This window comes from Bos mutus, chromosome 18 (assembly GCF_027580195.1).
Source record: "Bos mutus isolate GX-2022 chromosome 18, NWIPB_WYAK_1.1, whole genome shotgun sequence".
Taxonomy (NCBI): domain Eukaryota; kingdom Metazoa; phylum Chordata; class Mammalia; order Artiodactyla; family Bovidae; genus Bos; species Bos mutus.
This window is the reverse complement of record NC_091634.1, coordinates 12,116,820-12,122,494: the sequence shown is the minus strand read 5'-3', so window position 1 is coordinate 12,122,494 and position 5,675 is coordinate 12,116,820. Positions and strand designations below refer to the sequence as shown.

General features: G+C 43.7%; 1 pseudogene; it reads right to left on the bottom strand.

The window, feature by feature from the left end:
• Nucleotides 1-209: 209 nt before the first annotated feature.
• LOC102264833 (protein-tyrosine sulfotransferase 2 pseudogene) lies at nucleotides 210-1,858 on the bottom strand (annotated as a pseudogene).
• Between the last annotated feature and the right edge of the window lie 3,817 nt (nucleotides 1,859-5,675).

Sequence of the window (5,675 nt, the reverse complement as noted above, 5' to 3'; positions counted from 1 at the left end):
TCACAAGATTCCTTAGACTCCGGGGGACTGGCCAGGTCTCCAGGGGCTTAAGAAATTCCCAAGACTCACTCCCTTTCTTATCTAACTTATTGGTAACTTATTGGTAATAATTGGTATGCTTGCGGGCAGGCATGTAGTCCAGGCAGGGTTCAGGTAAAGGCCAGAAGTTGGTCAGAGGCTTGCTCCCTACTTCTGAAACCTGAACAAGACTACCTCCATTTTAATTTCCCTAACAAGGTGCTATTCTCATTCATTTGAAAACAGTCTTTCAGACTGGCTGGTTGACTACAGTCCCCTTTCAAGACCTGGTGTGCATTGTTGATGACAGAGTTGGGTTTGTGTAGGGGTCATAGCTGAGCCGAGCCAGGATGGGGGTGATCTGGACCATGTTCTGGGACACATCACCAGGGATGTGGCCTGTCCACTTGGAGAGAAATTCCAGATCCACAGGCATGATGACCTGGGCTGTGGATCACTTGATCTTGGACAGGGAAATGCTGCTGGGCTTGCTGATTATGTCCTTGTCGCACAGGTCAGTACTGCTCCAGGTGGTGGCAAGGAGGTCAAGGATGAGCCAGAGGGTGACCCAGGGTGCAGCACCACCTACTCTTAGTACAGAGGCAGGCACTTGTCCTTGCCCACCTCCATGCACAGGGCATACATCACCTCCATGGCCTGGCTCCACTTGGTGAGGTAGTCGTGGTAGCTGCGGAGGTTGAAGCTGGCAATGGTGATATTGCAGGTGACCATGGAGTACATGGAGGCCCAACTGTCCTGCACCACCAGCAGGGAAGAGGTGCAACAGGTAGACAGAAAACTTGAGTGTGGAGGAGTATTTGTTGCAGAGGATGCCGACTGGCTTGCCGTGCTTGGCTATCACCTCCAGGTTGAAGGCCTGCATGGCCACATCCAGCACCTCATCAATTATGCCCACCTCGTCCAACTGCAGCTTCTCCTGGTTAGACTTGTGTTGAGGTCCTTTAATGGACCAGAACCTGGTGGTCCAGAGTCGATGATAAGAAAGTAAAAGAGAGAGAGAAGAGGCTGATATTCCTTGGTTTATGCAGAAAACCAATAAAGCTCTTGACACAGAGCTTGCCCTGCTACAGGTAGTCACCACGAGCTCTCTCGAGGCGGGTGAAGGCACAGTGCGCCTTCTTGAGAGGGTCTTAGAAGCCCCGGCAAGAAAGTGAGCTCAGCGGGCTTCTGTGCTCCAAAGAATTAGCCTGAGAGAGAGTGAGAAAGAGACAGAGAGAGACAGACCCAGGGACCCAAGCTCTGATGGAGCAAAGGTGTTTTATTCAACATAGTGTGGGTATATACACAGTCTTACAAGGCAGCTATTTTCAGCAAAGATAAAAATCAAAAGTCCAGACTTACAAATTATCATAAGGCAATCCATATCAAAGACAGAGGGTTGTAAATAATCACTTTTACCGTATGGTTCATAAAAAGGAAGAGGGTCATAAATAGTTACTTATCACTGTATGGAAAAACTAATGAAGGAAATGCATGCATTCCTCAGCCCTGGAGCGGTTTGGCAACTCCTCTTAAATCCTGAATATTCAGGAATTAATAAGGGACAGAGGATTCATGACAGATCCAAAAGAGCACACAGGAAGCCTCCTGTTACATGCTTCCTGACAGACTTGGACCAGGCCTGGTGCATGGCCAGCACATGGGGGATGATGTGGGTCTCCTTGCAGCACTGCATCTTGGAGTGAGCATCCAGCATGGCACACAACAGCATGGTGTCCCTCCAGGGCAGGAATCCCAAGAAGATGAGTGACAAGGCCTTCCCATAGAGGTACTCCAGGTGGTCCATGCCCACTATCACCAGGTTCTCCAGGGCAGGCATTATTAATTGGCCAGGTGAGGGGATTTCACATACTAATTTCAATAGTGACCTGGGCATGACTATAGTCTTTCTTTTAAAATAAATTTCCTCAGGGCCAAACAATTATACCCTTGGAGTGGAGAAATTTACCACTGCAGCCATGAAATTAAAAGATACTTACTCCTTGGAAGAAAAGTTATGACCAACCTAGATAGCATATTCAAAAGCAGAGACATTACTTTGCCAACAAAGGTCCGTCTAGTCAAGGCTATGGTTTTTCCAGTGCTGATATATGGATGTGAGAGTTGGACTGTGAATAAAGCTGAGCACCGAAGAATTGATGCTTTTGAACTGTGGTGTTGGAGAAGACTCTTTCGAGTCCCTTGGACTGCAAGGAGATCCAACCAGTCCATTCTAAAGGAGATCAGCCCTGGGTGTTCTTTGGAAGGAATGAAACTAAAGCTGAAACTCCAGTACTTTGGCCACCTCATGCGAAGAGTTGACTCACTGGAAAAGACTCTGATGCTGGGAGGGATTGGGGGCAGGAGGAGAAGGGGACGACAGAGGATGAGATGGCTGGATGGCATCACCGACTCGACTGACGTGAGTTTGAGTGAACTCCGGGAGTTGGCGATGGACAGGGAGGCCTGGCGTGATGCGATTCATGGGGTCACAAAAAGTCGGACATTACTGAGCGACTGAACTGAACTGAACTCAAAAGTATTAGATGCAAGTAATTGGCCAGAAACTCAACAATTGGGATTGATTTCTAAAAGTAGCATGAGATCATGCATATGATAGAAAAGCATTTGATCCAAATATAAAAGTCCAAGAAGTTAAGGAAACATTATAAATGATAAACCAGTAAATTTTCAGATAGAAACCACAAAAATTATAACCATATTCACTCAGTCCTGTGAATATAATCAGTTCACTCAGTCCTTTTGTTAACTTTCTATGAAGCCATCAGGTTTTTCATTAGAGTTTTTCAGTTTCTTACTCAGTTCAGCATTATGGTCTGAAAGTCAGAAACCTGTGTTTATCCAAAAGTTCTTTCTATATCTTCTTGAAGAAGAAGCATTTTTGCAAGGGCATTGTAGTGAAACTGTGTCTATAATGACAAAAGAAGAAGGCATATTTAAAATCTGATTACAGTTCAATTGCCAAAGTAGCTTGGTTACTGCTGTGACATACAACACTTTCAGATAATAATTAGAATTAGGACTGATAACATTTTACTAAGATAGACTAGATTTTTAGGAACTCCATATAATCACTAGAATATCTATATTATTACTAGTAACAATTATCATACAATCTAACTTAAGAAGATTTATTACTGTCAGGAAGCATTTAACAGGGGGCTTCCTATGTGCTGTTTTGGATCTGTCATGAATCCTCTGTTCCTTATTAATTCCTGAATATTCAGGAATTAAGTGGAGTAGCAAACTACTCCCAGGGGCTTAAGAATGCATGCATTTCCTTCATTAATTTTTCCATATGGTGATAAGTAACTACGACCCTCTTCCTTTCTATGAACCATACAGTAAAAGTGATTATTTACAACCCTCTCTCTTTCATATGGATGACCTCATGTTTCCTTGATAACTTGTAAGTTATGATTTTATCTTTGCTGAAAATAGCTATCTTGTAAGACAGTATAAATACCCACACAATGTTGAATAAAATACCTTTGCTTCATTAGAGCTTTGGTCCCAGTGTCTTTCTTTCTCTCTCTCTGAGGCTAATTCTCTGGAGCGCAGAGACCCGTCGTGCTCACTCTCCTGCCCGGGCTTCTAAGATCCTCTCGAGAAGGCGCCCTGTGCCTTCACCAACCTCGAGAGGGCGCCAGGTACCTTTGTGAGCGACGCAAGCCCTGTGTCAAAGGACTTTATTGGTTTTCTGCATAAACCAAGAAATATCAGCCTTTTACTCTCTCTCTTTTACTTTCTTATCGTCGACTCCGGACCACCAGGTTCCGGTCCATTTAAGGACCTCAACAAGTGGCTTCCATAACAGGTACCTGGTACACGTGGCAGATTCGGACGGAGTGACCCCACGGCCTATTGAGGTCGGTAAGTACTAAGACATGGGTCAAACGGCTGGAAAACCCCATCAATTTTCTACTTTACTTCAGCACTTATTTAAAGTTCAGGGATTTTCAGTTTCGCCTCAGCAATTAGAGGCTTGCCTTCAGACAATGGTTGAATGTAACCCTTGGTTTCCTGACGAAGGTAGTTTTGATTTAGAAATTTGGCACTGGGCCAAAGAGAATGTTGAACGTGCTGCCAGACAGGGAAAAAATATCCAATAGATTTTTGGCCTCTATGGGCTCTCATTGAAGCCATGATTTTGCCATTTCAACGTAATTCTAACCCTCCTAATATTCAGCAACAGGAAGAACACTTACTACATGAATATGAATTAGATGATGAAACCTTATGAAAGGCCCAATTAGAGCAACATAAAATATTTCAGTATTTTCCTTACAAGCCCTGCCCCAGTTGCTCCAAGTGCTCCTCCCCTGCCAGGGGGCACAAATCTCAAAGTCTCTCCCTTGCTAGAACCTAATGATTCTGGCAATGACTCCCCCAAGACACCTTTTGACATTAAAACCAACAACACCTTTCTGAATAACAATTATCTACCTACTCACTCTCCTTCACGACAGAGGCTCTCTGAATTGCTGGCTTTGCAATCACAGGTCTCTGAAGCCGATGGTTTCTCCGCCTTTCCAGTTTTAAGAAATCCTGACACTCAAGGGCACGTAATACCTCAATACGAGGGTATTAACTTTTATCACATGCAACAAATTAAAAAAAACTATAACTAGGTATAGCCCACATTCACCTTTTACTAAAGCACTTCTAAATTCTATAACATCCTCTATTGGAAATTTTATTCCCCATGATTGGCGAACTTTAATAAAAGCTCTCCTTAAACCAGGAGAATATCTTTCAATGGATGATGTGGTTTCATGATATACCCAGAGATCATGCTAACAGAAATGCTCGAGCTGGCGCTCTCCAGAGTCAAATTACTTTTGAAATGCTAACTGGTACAGGACAATTTGACGCTATAGAAGCTCAAAGACAGTGCCCTCCCTTGTTACATGAACAATGAAAAACAGTGGCCCTTGAAGCTTGGGATCAAATTACTCCTCAAGGGGACCCTACAGGTAGCTATACTAAAATATTACAGGGACCCAATGAAACATATGCTGGTTTTTTAGCTAGATTACAAACGGCTATTTCCCATACTGTAATTGGAGAAGAAGCCAAAAGGCAACTAGAGAAATTACTTGCTTATGAAAATGCAAATCAGGAATGTCAAAAAGCTATAGCTCCAATTCATAAGACAGGGACTATTATTGATTATTTGAAGGCTTGTCGCAATCTAGGATCAGAAACTCAAAAGATGCAAATGCTAGCTCAAATAATGGTTGCTGCCTTAAGAAAGGGATATGAAGGATGCTTTACATGTGGAGATAAGAACCATTTAAAAAGGGACTGCCCTAAGAAAGTTAATAAAAAACCTCCAAAAATCTGCCCTCACTGCTGTAGAGGAATGCATTGGGCCAAAGATTGTAAATCTAAATTTGACATTGAAGGGAAACCTATTCCGGAAACTCCAAGCAGGGGACCCCCCAGGTCCCCTTCAACAAAACCCAGGGGCAAATTCCATCTTTTCCCTCAAACCCTCCAGATCCAGCAGTGCTGCCATCGATATACCAGCCCTAAATGCCTTTCTCCTTTACCACCAGGCAGTCCCCTCCAGAATACCTACCGGACTTTTTTGACCCCTGCCCTTATAAACCTGCAGTCATTTACGTGGCCGA